The sequence below is a fragment of the Bubalus kerabau genome, chromosome 6, assembly GCF_029407905.1.
Source record: "Bubalus kerabau isolate K-KA32 ecotype Philippines breed swamp buffalo chromosome 6, PCC_UOA_SB_1v2, whole genome shotgun sequence".
In the NCBI taxonomy this organism is placed as follows: Eukaryota; Metazoa; Chordata; class Mammalia; order Artiodactyla; family Bovidae; genus Bubalus; species Bubalus kerabau.
In genome coordinates this window covers 109,400,505-109,414,719 of record NC_073629.1, presented here as the reverse complement: position 1 = coordinate 109,414,719, position 14,215 = coordinate 109,400,505, and positions in this window count along the sequence as shown.

Genomic DNA, 14,215 nt, shown 5'->3' with positions numbered 1-14,215 from the left:
AAACCAAATAAACATTTCAGGGAAATGGGCCAAAGCACCTATTTCAGAAAGAGCACATGCTCCCGTGTCATCTACATGCCATCTAAACAGCATCACCCGGGGACAGATCCATTTGTTTGGCTTTTGCTACATCTCTTCTCCCAATCTGCCCAGCCTTCCTCAGCCCTTTCTGCTAACTCACTTGCCAGGTCGCTGAACCCAGCCTGACCAGACCTGGCTGGGTGGAGGTGGGGACCCAGGCCAGGGCTCTGCTCAGCCAGGTCTAACGTGCCTGCCCTGCATCTCAGCCAGCTTCTCGGGATGCTTCTGCCCCTGCCCAGGAGCTGAACTCCCCCGTCCCTCTGGCTGTGCACTGGGCCCACCCTAGACACTCGGACCAGCACAGGTGGGAGCACACGCCTGGTGTCCTGACGCCCACGCCCACAACAGCCTCCACAGTGTGGCATTCTCCCCGGGCACCAGGCCTCCCGGATATGCGCCACTGCCTTTGTCCCCACCGTCTGCTCTTACCTCTGCCCCGTCCTCTCCTCTCGCCACCTCCGGCACACGTGTGGCCTCGCTCAGCTGGTCACAGCGCAGAGGCCTCCATCACTGTCTGCAGAGGGAGCTGAGCCAGCCATGGGCGCGGGCACTCCTGCTGGCTTGGCACAGAAGGCTCATTAGTCAGGCTGCCACAGACGTCTCCAGGTTCATTTCCTACTTCCACCTTTGGCTCTTCTCCCAGTCCCCACCTCCCTGTCAAGTCAAGGATTCTTCCTCTGAACTCTCTCAATCAAGAAGAAATGAGAGCACTTGAACTTGGGACTCCAAGTTCAGTATTCAGGTTTAGGTCTCTGCTCTTGGCGCAATGAAGAAATGAGAGCACTTGAACTTGGGACTCCAAGTTCACTATTCAGGTTTAGGTCTCTGGTCTTGGCGCAAACATTTCAACCTCATTGCTCTCATGAACTCTCCCACGATTGCTGAGGCACCTGTTAGGTGCCCAGTAAATATTTGTTGAATGAATGAATGAGTTGTTTTCCTCCCCTTTCCTGGGAACGTGGTCCCCAAGGAGTTTCTCCTAAACTGCTCCATATGTTATGCCCACTCCTTGAGGCTTCCTCTCTGATCATCCAGCATCAGATCCTCCAGCTGCCTCCCTCTCCCTTTTCTGAGCATTGTCTCCCCAGCTCGGCCTGAGCTGCTGGGTCAGGAAAGGCAGGACTGCTCAGTGCTCCTGTGCGTGGGCTTTGCTGTCAGGAGCCAGTCGGCATAAGTCAGGATCAGACATGTAATGTGAGTGATGCATTTGCATCCCCTTCTCTGACATGCCTTCCTCCTGCTCCATCACTCTGCCTCTAAACTGCGCGTAATTGCTCAATCTAATTTAACAGACGTGCCGAATGGCTGAGTCTAGTGAACTCTGCTCAGCCTCCCCAGGGGCAGGTGTGATGGACATGTTTGAAGCCTCCTGCATACTGTGTGGACCCTGGGGGAGGGAGGCAGCCAGAGAGAGGCTGTCGCAGAGGCTCCTGCCCAGGTCAGAGCTGTCTCAACTGAGACTCAGCTCACTATGGCCAGGAGACAGGCGTGGACCTGGCCCTGTTAGGCTGTCCCTCTGTGGACATGCAGGTCTCTGGAATAGCTTGGTCCTGTCCCCGATGAGCCCCATTAGCTGTAGGCTCAGCTCAGCCAGTCTTCCCTCCAGGACAGGGGCACTGCCATGCCTCTCCAGATCCTCTCTTCTCTGAGAATCCATCCGAGCCCATCCCCCTCAGGACACACCTCCTGCTTCCCCGGCCACTGGCCTTCTTCACACTATGACCCTAATGGACCTGGAGGTCAGGGCCGCTCCTAGATTCCTGGCAATTCCTGGACACTGGTTCTCAGGATCATCTCCTCCCAACTTCCTCCTGGACTCCGATTCTCCCAGGCATTCCTCTATGGGAACCACAGGCTTCTCCCTCCTGACACTGAGCAGAGCCCCTTCTGCTGGTTTCCTCTGAGCCCCGCCAACATGAAGTCTCCGACTCTTCTGGGGTTTGGGAGGTGTGTGGGGAGACTGACATGTGGCCAGCGGAGTGCAGGTTGGAAGTCTGCTGGGCCACGTGTCCCCAGACAGCAGGGCCCCCCCCCCGCCCCCCGCCCCCCCCCCCTCCCCACGACCTTCCTTTTTTCACCCTACAGCGGAGAGGGAGGTCCAGACCCTCCCTGACTGGAGAAAGAAAGCCTCCAGGCCCCAGGGAGCTTTGGCGGGTCTCCGTGGCCAGCGGGACGCTGGTGTAATCTCCAAAGAAAGGAGGAGGAGAGTGAATTACAGGGCCCAGCCCCGCCCCCTCCGCGGAGCTCCAGATCGACTTCTCACACAGCCCAGGGAGGCAGACGCTGCCGCGGAAAAGACTTAACATCAAGGACTCTTAAGACCCCAGCCTCCCTTCGCTTGTCCTCACGCTCCAGAATCCTTTCAAAGCTATGCAGTCGGAGGAGGCCACGGATTAGGCTCCCAAATGTTCAGAGAACTGAATGAAGGATTAGTTTACTTAACGGCCATTGACTTTAATGATCCCGGGCTCCGGGATCACGGAGCTTGCGGGTGCTCTGGAGCACATGCTATATCCTCTGTGTGTTGGCGTGTGCGTGCGTGTGTGCCACGTGCAGAAGGTGGATGTGCACAGACCTGGTAGCTACGGTGGGCACTCCTCTCAGGTCCATGAGCATGCAGGCGAATGTGTGTGTGTGTGAGTGTGCATACCCGTCCGTGTGCGGTGCCCCTCGCTGCATGCCCTGTTCATGTGGGCTTCTCTTTACCGAGGTGAGCCTCATGCGTGTGGCTCCATGTGCCCCTGTGTACTGCCTGTATGTTTACACAGGTGCGTGTGTGGGTGTGTTTGTCCACACGGGTACATGGGCCTCAGAGTATGTGTGCACTTTGTAGCCTGTCGATGTGTGTTTGATGCACACGCTCGTATGTGTGTAGGTCTCTACATATATGTGCATTGATGAGCATCCACATGAACATTGATGCCATCTTTTGATTCTTTAACTGTCCCAAATTCTTTCCACCCTCAAGGCCTCCACGTGTGTGCTCCCATGCTGGAGACGCTTTCCCTGCTGTTTACCTCTTTATCCAACTCAAAGAAAATGTTCTCTGCTGTTTTCTCTCACTATGTCCAATTATCTTCCTTCCATGCGCTGATTTCCATTTGTAATTGTATATTTTTTGTGTGTTGCATATCTAGTCTTTGTCTCCATGAGGACAGGGAGTCTCTCTTTGTATGCCTGCCATCCTCTGTGCCCTGCATGGTATCCCATTGATAGTAGGTTTTCCATAAGAATTAAGTGACTGGGTGAATGTGTGTGTGAGTGTGTGTGTGTGTGAGTGTGTGTGTGCATGTATGTGAATTTGCCATGTACCTCTGAGTAGGGGAATATGTCATTCTGGATGTGCATGCTTACCTGTGTGCACAAGTCTGCAGGTCGGTGTGTGTACTAAGTACCTGTACTTGTATGTATGTGTCTGAGAGTGTGTATTAAACTTGGTAGGCATTTTGTTTCTTCTGCTCATCTTTGTCCCAGCTGGACTTACTTAGGTCCTGGATGGACTTCAAGGAAGGAAAGCTAGGGTACCCAGAATAGCCTGGGAATGAAATACTATCCTGAAAGTAAGCAAAGCAAATCCCCAGAGGGCTGCCCTAGCCTTGGAGTCGCGCCTCGGAATGACTGCAGGTCTGAGCAGACACTGACTATAGGCTCCAGGGCAAGGGCCAGGACCAGAAATGATGGGCAGATGCCACTCATATTTCCTCACCAACGTTCCTTGAGCCTCGTTACCAAGCCATGCTCTGGGCTGTGCCCTGAGCCGGGTGCTGGAGTGGGGCCCCAGGAAGTGCTGCCAGGACTCAAGGCAAGAACTTTTCATCGTGGCAGCAACGCTTGGTTTCCCAGGGCTGGTTTAGCTGCCCTCCCCACCCGCAGTGGCCTCTGGGTCTCACACAGCAGAGAGCAGGTCTGTCTCAACCACCGGTGTACCCTTACTGCCTGGGGGTTCTTGATGAATATCAGTTAAATTACTGAATGAATAAGGAAATGCCCAGTCCTGTCCAGTATGTACAGAGAAAGAACAATTTCCATTTTCCTACCCCCTTAAAGCTCTCAGGAACTGCAGCATCCCTCTCCTGGGTCCTCCCTCCCCAAGGAGGGGCCCCTTTGAGTCTTTCTCATCATTTGTAAAAGTGGGGAGAGTATAAAAACAAAGCAAAACTGGGGGAAAAGGTAACTAATAGAACAACACACTATAGCTATTGAATGCTATCAAAGTAAACACAGTCAGAAGACAGCATAGAAATTAACGTCTGCTGATAAGACCTACGTGGGGGGAACAGCTAACATGGCTTACAGAACCTGCTTATAGCCCAGCCTGAATCCTTTTCAGCAAAAACGGCTAGAGAAGCCTCTGCCCAGTCAGTGTCTGGTCTAAGGAAGGTGGGACCACATTGGGAGGCTGCCCTAGTCAATCTGCCTCTTGGAGCTTCAGTTTCCTCTCCTGCAAAACGTAAATGAGAATGCACATGCTGATTATGAAGGTGAAATGAGAAGCTGACCAGCATTAGGGGCTCAATCCATGCAGTTTCTTCTTTCCTTACAGACAGACTCTTACCACAAAAGAGTTTCTAAAGGGTTTTCTTGGAGCTGGAATTTAGCAGACTCAAGTTCATAATATTAGCCACACTTACTGATTTACTGAGTACTTATCATGGGCCAGATGCTATGCTGTCACTTTAAACATGACATCATGGAACCTACAGAACAAATTCATTGTGATCCCCATTTAACAGATGAGAAAACTGTGTCTTGGAGGGGTTAAGTAGCCTTAACTCAAGGTCGCACAAGCTGGTGAGTGAAAGACGCCAGCTTGGGGAATCATTTGCAGAGTCTGAGTTTCTAACCATGTGCTTTCCCTTAAATTTACTTAGCAATGCCACTCTTCTCTGAACCCCAAATTCCCATCCTGTAAAACAAAGAAGTTAGAATGAGACTGCCGGCTTCTGGAAAATTTTTTTGGCACCTGAACCTTTTTATTCAAACAGAATCCCAATGTGTAAAATAAGTAAAAGGAGATGCCTCTGGCTGACACACAGCGGAGCCTCACCCGGACTTCTTTGTCGCCCCCAAGGTAGCCTTTGAAGCATCTCTGAGGCTCCAGGGAGCAGACGCTGAAAAATGCAGGAACAGTCCCGTTTGTTTATTTTTGCTTATGTGGTGACTATTTCACGATGTATAAAAATATCAAATCTCTCTGTTGCCCACTTGAAACTAATACAATATTGCATGTCATGTATAACTTCCTATTAAAAAAAAAGGACAGAAAAATGCTGGACAAGATGATTTCTATGGGCCCTGCTAGTTCAGACATCCTGATATTCTATTCTCTTAAAGCCTGTGGGTTGACAGATGCTCTGGAGGATGGAAAGATAAGGAAACTGGTTCTAGAAGCAGGAAGAGAGGAGGTGAAACCACTGCCACCCTTCACACCCATCTATAAAGAGGAAATCAACTCAAGCACTAAGATAGCAAGAAAAATCTAGCCTGGAGAGCAATAAAAGCCCCCAGGGCAGATGCAAGCTCCAGGCTGAGGTGTGGCCTGGGTGGTCTAGGGACAGGAAGCTCACTCCCCTGAGTAAGGCGCTCGCCAGCCCCTCTCAGGGGTGCTTGGGAATCCCTCGCCTGGTTGGAGAGCCTTTGTTCGAAGTCCTGATTTATATGGCTTCTTACTGCAAACTATGCATTATGTTGCCAGAGAAGATTCAAAATTGTAAAATAATTGTGGTGGTGAAATTATTCACAGATCCATCCAGGCCCAGCACTTTGGGAAGGCGGTCAGATTTACACGGGGCACATGGTGACATAATTCAGGCTAAACAGATAAGCTTGTTCCGCGCCTGACAGAAGCAATTCCCCAGAGACTGCTGGGTAATGCCAGGCCAATTACACAAGCATCCTGGAGCAGGGAAGGCCCATCACCACTGAGGGTGACATACGGTGACAAGGGGCAGGTGATGCTTGAAGGGAAGTATCTTCCTGATACCCGTTAGGCACAGGAAGCCAGGGCTCATCCTTGTTCTTAAGTCAGGAGGCCGCACGGGCAGTAACTGGGGTGCCCAGGAGGGAGCTGGGGTTGCATCTAGCTCTAAAGCCAGCCAGTGAATCAGCTGGCCAGCACATTTCTCCGGTCCTTGGAGGAGGCAGCAGCATCCTCCAAATGACAAAATGAGCTCTGCCCCTTGGGGTGGGCTGCATTCACTTAGCAAGGATCAGGTGCCAGGTGCCAGGTGTACCATGATGGTTTTGTCAATATCTCCCCCCTCAGTCTTCGCCTGAATACCTTTTTTTTTCCTTCTTGCCAGTTTAAGTTGCTTCATATGGCACCTTACCAAGCAGACAGGTGTTTTTTTATATTCCCCACAACAGTATTTTCATTCTCACCAAATAAAGCTGGTCATGATAATAGCCAACATTTGTTGAATGCTGTGCTAAGAATTTTATAAACATTATTTTATTTTAACCCTCTAAAGCTGTGCTTTTCAAACTATAGCATGAATCAGAATCACCCAAGGGACTTTCTAAGTCACAGAGACTTCCAGGTTTCTAAGTCAGAGGAAGAAACCAGGCTGCAGTGGCCCAGCTCCAAAGCTTCTAGTTCAGGAGGTCAGAGTGCAGACTGAGAATGTGTTTTTCTAACAGGTTCCCCAGTTAGCACTGATGCTGCTGGTCTGGGGACAACTCTTTGAAAACACTGCTCTAAAGAAAAATAGGTACCATGAAACTGAAGAGACAATCATGTTCTTATTCTGTAGCCAGACTGCCCACATTCACAGCCTGAATTCCTCTGCTTCCTGGCTGTGTGACCTTGGCCATGTTGTTTAATCACTTTGTGCCTCAATTTCTCCATCTGTAAAATCGGCATAATAATAGTAACTCCTTCATAAGCCTATTACCAAAAGCTGAGTGCCTGGCGCATGGGACACACTTGTTAAATGTGAGCTAACACTATAATCCTGTGTTCATATAGGTAGTATGTAAACGGGAGCTAAATCTAGCTCCTGCAGCACTAACCTTGAACTATGCACTCACTCACGGTGAACCCACAATGTCTCTCCATCTCTGGGCTGTCAGCGTGACACTGTCTGGGGAAGCCGGAGCTGGTGGTCTGGGGGAGGAAGTCTCAGCGAGGGCAGCAACCTCCAGAGGCATCAGGGGTGAGTCAGGAGATCCAGGCTTGCATTCTGGCGCTGCTGCTGGCTGTGTGTTGCTGGGCAAATCAGTTTTCCCCTCTGAACCCAAGTTCCCTCACACAGGTAAAACAGGATTAGCATTAAGGGGGCTTAAATTCTAGGCAGGTGGGCTTTTTCACCCCAGAAGTGGACCCTGATCATAAAAGATTCGGAATGCTGCAGAATTAGTGCTTGGATCCAAACATGAATGTTGCTCAGACTTGTCTGCTAAAAGATACCTGCTAGAAAGAAGCATTGCTGAGAGCCGGGAACTTTCTTTGCTACCTTGTGTTTTAATCTTAAAAGTGTGCACATATTTTGTATTCTGCTCCGTAGTATTGCCATGTTTGTTTGCCCATGAAGATAATAACATTTTCTTTTCGAATCTTCTAATAAAACAGGCATCCGGGAGACATGGATCATGTTTGCCTGGGGCTTTGGAACCTCCCGGTACGTGCCTGAACACATCTGTGGCGGGCTCAGCCATGGAGAAGGGGCCAGGGCCCAGGTTCCTGGAGGAGTCGGCCAGACACTGTCCTCCCTAGGATGACTTCCTTGGAGGGTGGGTGATGCTGAGACCACACTGGAGGTGGCTCTATGCCTTCCCCGCAGGGCAGATGCCATCAGCCTCACTTACTGAGGCTCCTGTTCATGGGGAGATTGTACATCAAGTGCTTTTCATTCAGAATTGGAAGCTTTAATATGTTTTGCAGGAAGCTCTTTTATGTGCCAATAAAAAAACATGCGATTATAGAAGACGACGAAAAGCAGCGAGGCCTCATAGCCACTGTATGCTTAGAAAGAGCGGATTCACTTCCCCTGAGAATGACACCACTACGTCCTTTCCTGCTCATTATGGAATCAGGCAGAGAGGGGCTCTTTAAAAAAAAAAAAAAAAAAAAAACAAAACTGCAGAGCTTTTCACAGTGCTGAACACACGTGTGTGTGTTTATGGGCGGGGGGTGATGGGACACAGAACTAGCAACCCTCTCTGGTTCTACTAATTTAATACCTTAATACCTTCCTTTCTTCTTTGCAGGAGAAGAGATGGACAGAAGCCAAGGCTATTGGCCATGGCCAGGGTGGTGGGTGGGGGCAATTAACTTTGACTCTTTAATTACTAGTCCTTCTCTGCAGACTCCAAAACCCTCACCACTTCTGGAATCCAAAAAAGCCAGAGTAGAAGAGACCTTGAAAGGTCATCCCCTCCCCCAGTGAGTACAAGTGGCAATCGCTCAAGTTCTTAAGGAGGGAAGGGGGAATCCATGCCCTTTCCCTAGCAAACCACTATGAGGTGAGGGGACTCACCCCTGTCCTAAGGACAGGAGCTGTGCAGGGCTGGAGAGACTGTCTGCTGTTCTAGAAAGTGTGTGCCCCTCTTCCTGGTGTCCAGTGAGCCCAGCATGGCATAAGTGAAAGGCCATGAAATACATTAGATTTCACAAGGTGCAGGCTAAAGTTTTATCCCTAACTGAACTGCAGAACAATACAGATTCAAGCTCAGAATAGGCATTGAATTGAGAGAAACAGAGGGTCAGGTGGAGACTTCCTGGGCTCTAGCCTTGACTTTGCCACTCTCATAAGATCTTTGGCCAATGGTTCTCAACTGGGGTGATTTTTATTGCCTCAGGAGATCTTGGCAATAACCACTGGAAACATTTTGGGTTGTCACATTGAGGGAGTAGGGGGATGTTACTGGCATCTAGGGGCAGAGGCCAGGAATGCTGTTAAACATCCTACAATACACAGGGTAGACCCCACAACAAAGAATTACCAGGCCAAATTGTCAGTAGTGATAAGGTTGAGAAATCCTCGCTGTTGTTCAGTCGCCCAGTCGTGTCCAAATCTTTGTGACCCCATGGACTGAAGCACTCCACGCCTCCCTTGTCCCTCACCATCTCCGAAGTTTGCCCAGGTCCATGTCCATTGCATTGGTGATGCCATCCAGCTGTCTCATCCTCTGACTCCCTCTTTCCCTTCTGCCCTCAGTCTTTCCCAGCATCAGGGACTTTTCCAATGAGACAGCCGTTGGCATCAGATGACCAAAATACTGGAGTTTCAGCTTCAGCATCAGTCCTTCCAAAAAGTATTCAGGGTTGATTTCCCTTAAGACTGACTAGTTTCATTTCCTTGCTGTCCAAGGGACTCTCAGGAGTCTTCTCCAGCACCACAGTTTGAAAGCATCAGTTTTTCAGCACTCCACCTTCTTTACAGTCCAGCTCTCACAACCGTACGTGGCCACTGGGAAGACCATAGCCTTGACTGCACGGACCTTTGGTGGCCAAGTAGTGTCTCTGCTTTTCAACACACTGTCTGGGTTTGTCATAGCTTTCCTGCCAAGAAGCACTCATCTTCTGATTTCATGGCTGCAGTCACCATCTGCAATGACTTTAGAGCCCAAGAAGAGGAAATCTGTCACTGCTTCCACCTCTCCTCCTCTATTTGCCGTGAAGTGATGGGGCCAGATGCCATGATCTTAGTTTTTTAATATCTAGTTTTAAGCTGGCTCTTTCACTCTCCTCCTTTGCCCTCATCAAGAGTCTCTTTAGGTCCTCGCTTTCTGCCATTAGGGTGGTATCATCCACATAGCTGAGGTTGTTGATGTTTCTCCCGCCTGTCTTGATTCCAGCTTGTAACTCATCCTGTCAGCATTTCTCATGATGGGCTCAGCGCATAGGTTAAACAAACAGGGTGAGAACAGACAACCCTGACATACTCCTTTCTCCATCTTGAACCAGTTGTTCAAGATGTTGTTCTTGAATCAGTTGTTCCATACAGGGTTCTAACTGTTGCTTCTTGGATCCTTCACAGATCACTGCCTTGACATGGTGAAGGGGCTGGCGTAACTCAAAACTATGAGCCATGATGTGTAGGGCCACCCAAGATGGCAGGGTCATAGTGGAGAGTTCTGACAAAATGTGATCTGCTGGAGGAGGGAATGGCAAACCACCCCCGTATATACTCACCATGAGAACCTCATGAACTGCATAAAAGGACAAATGAGAAACCCTGCCTTAGGTGAATGACTGGACATTTCTGTGCCTCAGTCTCCTCCTCTCTAACATGGGGATGTGAACCCTCCTCACTGGGCTGATATGAGGATTAAGTGACCTAATGCACATAAAGTGCTTAGAATTGTGCCGAGCACCGAACAGGCACCACAAATGTGTGCCATCAAGACAATGACTGGCACTTAAGACAGTAGAAAGAGCGAGAGCTAAGGGAGGGAACCCCGCAGAGTCTATGCAAGAACAAAAGTCCAAGGACAGAAACAAAAGGAGAGGTCAAAGGCAAGTTGAATTCAGTGTCCCAGAGTTGAGAGTTCAAAGTTAGGGAGGTGAGATGGAGAGGAAGTGGGTTGAGGAAAAAGGGGTCCTGAGCAGCTTCCTCAGACCCCAGCTGGTGTTCGAGGGCCTGCTTTGTGCAGGGTGGACTGTGGGGGAGCAGGCGAGTGGAGGCGCCCACCACAGCCCATGGCTACCGTGGTTCATGGTCACTCTCCTGCCCTTCCTGCCTCATGGCCAACCTCACTTGCCTCCTGAGAGCTGCTGTGGGAACAGAAAGGTCCTCAGCCTCTAGCACTGGGCAGAGAATGGAGCTTGAAGAAGCCCAAGCTCTGAAGTCCAGGGGACACAAGAGTCGTGTTGGGTCCTGGGATGGTTAGCATTGTGCCCCCGCGAAAGAGAAGTCTACCTGCAACTTCCTTATTCTGAACGAGGTCTTTGCAGATATAATTAAGGTAAAGATCCCAAGATGAGATCATCATCCCAGATCAGCATGGGGCCTAAATCCAATAACTTACACAAGATGGAAAGGAGAAGATGCAGAGCTGCAGGGATGGGAAGGTCATATGATGATGGAGGCAGAGATTGGAGGGATGCAGCTACAAGCCAAGTGACACCAAGGATTGCTGGCAGCTCCCCAAGGCTGGGAGAAAGGCCTGAACAGGCTCTGCCTCCCAGCCTCCGGAAGGAACTGACCCTGCTGACACCGTGATTGGGGAGTTCTGGGCCCCAGAACTGTGGGAGAATGATTTCTGTTGCTGTAAGCCACCAGGTTTGTGATAATTTCCTACAGCAGCCCTGGGAAATAAATACAGCTCCCCGGACAGAAGGCCTCAAGTCCAAGAGGCACCCTCAGACCAGGCAGCTGGGAGGGGAGCTCGGAGGTGGGTCCTGGCTCAGGGTAACCTTCCAGGGCCTGGGACAAAGCTTTCTGCATCTTGTCCTCAGATAACTGTCCCCAAAATGGGACCTTTTCTTCCCTGAATCCCAGAGCCCTCCACACTTGGCAAGAGCTGAGTCTCCAGAGCAGTTAACAGGGCCACTGGACGGTCAGGTTAAGGCAGCATAAACAACCAACTGTGTGGGAAGAAAAGAGAGAAAAACCAAGCACAACCAAAGCTTTATTAATTGTCTGAGCTATTTAGCAGTAGGGATTGAAAAGAAAGTAGTTAGCTGTTGAAGGAAGAAATGAAAAACTCTAGTCTTTCATTAATCTCCCTGCCTTCCACGTCAGACGCCCATTGTCAGGGTGGGCACAAAGGCGGCCACAGTCTGCGGCAGAAACACGAAGGGCCCAGCAAAGGAGAACGCACAGACCCGGGAGAGAACGGTTCAATATTGAAAGTGTTTTCTCCGCAGCCAGAGGTGCCCATTTCCAGTCCTTTTCAATCTGTGCACTTTTCTCCAATGACTCCGGAGGGTAATTACAGTTCTTTTCACAAATGAAGTATGGAAGATACGAGAGAGAGGCAAGGCTGTCAATAGTCCTGCAGGAATGCACGGTCTGTCTCCAGGAGACACAGAAAGCATCGATCCTCCTGCCTGGGGGACTTGGAGCGTGAACAGAAAGCGCCCTGGGAGGGAGGCTGTGGTGAAATCAGCTTCACCTTCATGGGGCAGACTGGTTGGGGGAGAGGAGGTTCTAACTCCAGGGAGGCACCCAGTAAGAGATGGATCCCCCTCCCCCGTGGTGCCCCACTCCTCAAGCAAGCCTTTGAAGACCCAAGGGCTTTCATTTTTCTGTATTTTCCTTCCTGGGATGAATGATCAAAGGGTCTCAGAGCCGTAAGAGGGTGTGGTGCCCAGGAGCCTGCCTTTGACCAGTGACTTCAGTTCAGTTCAGTTCAGTTCAATTGTTCAGTCATGTCCGACTCTTTGTGACCCCATGGACTGCAGCATGCCAGGCTTCCCTGTCCATCACCAGCTCCCGGGGCTTGCTCAAACTCATGTCCATTGAGTCGGTGATGCCATCCAACCATTCTCGTGCTCTGTCAACCAGTGACTTGGAAATCACCAGAAGGTACCTGCCTGCAAACAGGTACACAGGACACAGTTTCAGGTGACTGGGGAGGTGCTGCCAGGGCAGTGGGGTCAAACAGATGTCCTCTGGCTGACCAAGAGGCAGAGATTTATACAACGACATGATACAAATATAAATGTGCAATTTTGCCCCTGCATTACAAACCCAACCACCGACTTACAGCAGCCCCTACCATGTGGCTCTAGAGCTATGAGCTAAGAGTAAGCTCAGCATCAGTCGACTCTCTGCTACAGGTACCAGTGATGGTAGACACATGTGAGCATGTTCTTCAGGCCAGGTACCATACTGGTCTTTTATGGCACATCCCATTTGATCCTCACAGTGGCCCTACGAGACACACGATTATTACCCCATCAGGGAGATGAGGAAACTAATGCTGAGGGTAGTTAAATGACTTCTAAGACCTGGAGAGTGGGGGAAGCAGGATTTGAAATATAGACAAGGTGGTTGCAAACCCATTGCTCAGCAAGCTGCAAAAAAAAAAAAAGGACTATTTAAACTTCAGCTGGGGGCTTCCTGGTGGTCCAGTGGCTAAGAATCCACCTGTCAATGCAGGGGACATGGGTTCTATCCGTACTCAGGGGAGATCCCACATGCCAAAGAGCAACTAAGCCCATGTACCACAACACTGAGCCCAAACATTTCAACTGAAGCCCACACGCCTAGAGTCCACGCTCCACAACGAGAAGCCATCACAATGAGAAGCCCACACACCACGACAAAGAGCAGCACCTGCTCACTGCAACGAGAGAAAGCCTGCACGCAGCAACAAAGACCCAGAGGAGCCAAAAATAAATAAATGAAAACTTAAAAATAAATAAATCAACTGGGGCTGCTTCAGTGGAAGCCTAACACCCATCCCAAGAGAGGAAGACATCTGCTCTGCCCTGCTCTGGCCACAACACATTAGGATGGGATGCCCAGACCTGGGGATCATGCTTCCAGAAGAACACTGATGGTTGAGGACATGCAGGTAAAGCAACCAGCATATACCAGACTTCCTCTGACTACCCCTGAGACCCTCAGCTCCCATGGTGCCTCGACCTTCTTGAGACCCCCACTCTCTGAGCCCTTCTTGATGTCCTGGTCCTCAGCACCTCCCCAGAATTGCTTCCTTTCCTGCCCATAAGAGATGCCACCACCATCATAATGATCCCATTCTTGCCAACACTCCACCTTCTTGTCATTTTTCCCCATCCCATCCAGCAAAATGCCAAGTCTGATATAACCCAACTGTGCTTTTCTTTTTCTTAGGCTCTTGGGCTTCTGTAGGGAGCAAGATTGGAAAACACTGTACTATAGACTGGGACGCGGCCCAGTCCACAATCTCCATCGTCAGCTGGACCCTTGGCTCTGCCAGCAATGACCTTCCATGCGTCAGCTTTGTCCACTGTCTCCTACTGAGGTTTTAACCCTCGTCCCTTCTTGACAAGCCCCCCACCCACCCCAGTGCTGGACTCCTCACTATCAGTGTATGACCATCACCTCCGTGGGAGAGAAAAAGGCCAATTAGAAGAGAAGGGTGAAAGTTATTGTCAACTTAATGTCAGCTGTCAACTTATTGCCCCATTTTTTTAACAGCTTTATGATGTGTAATTTATATGCCATAAAATTCATCCACTGAAGTGTACAGTTCAATG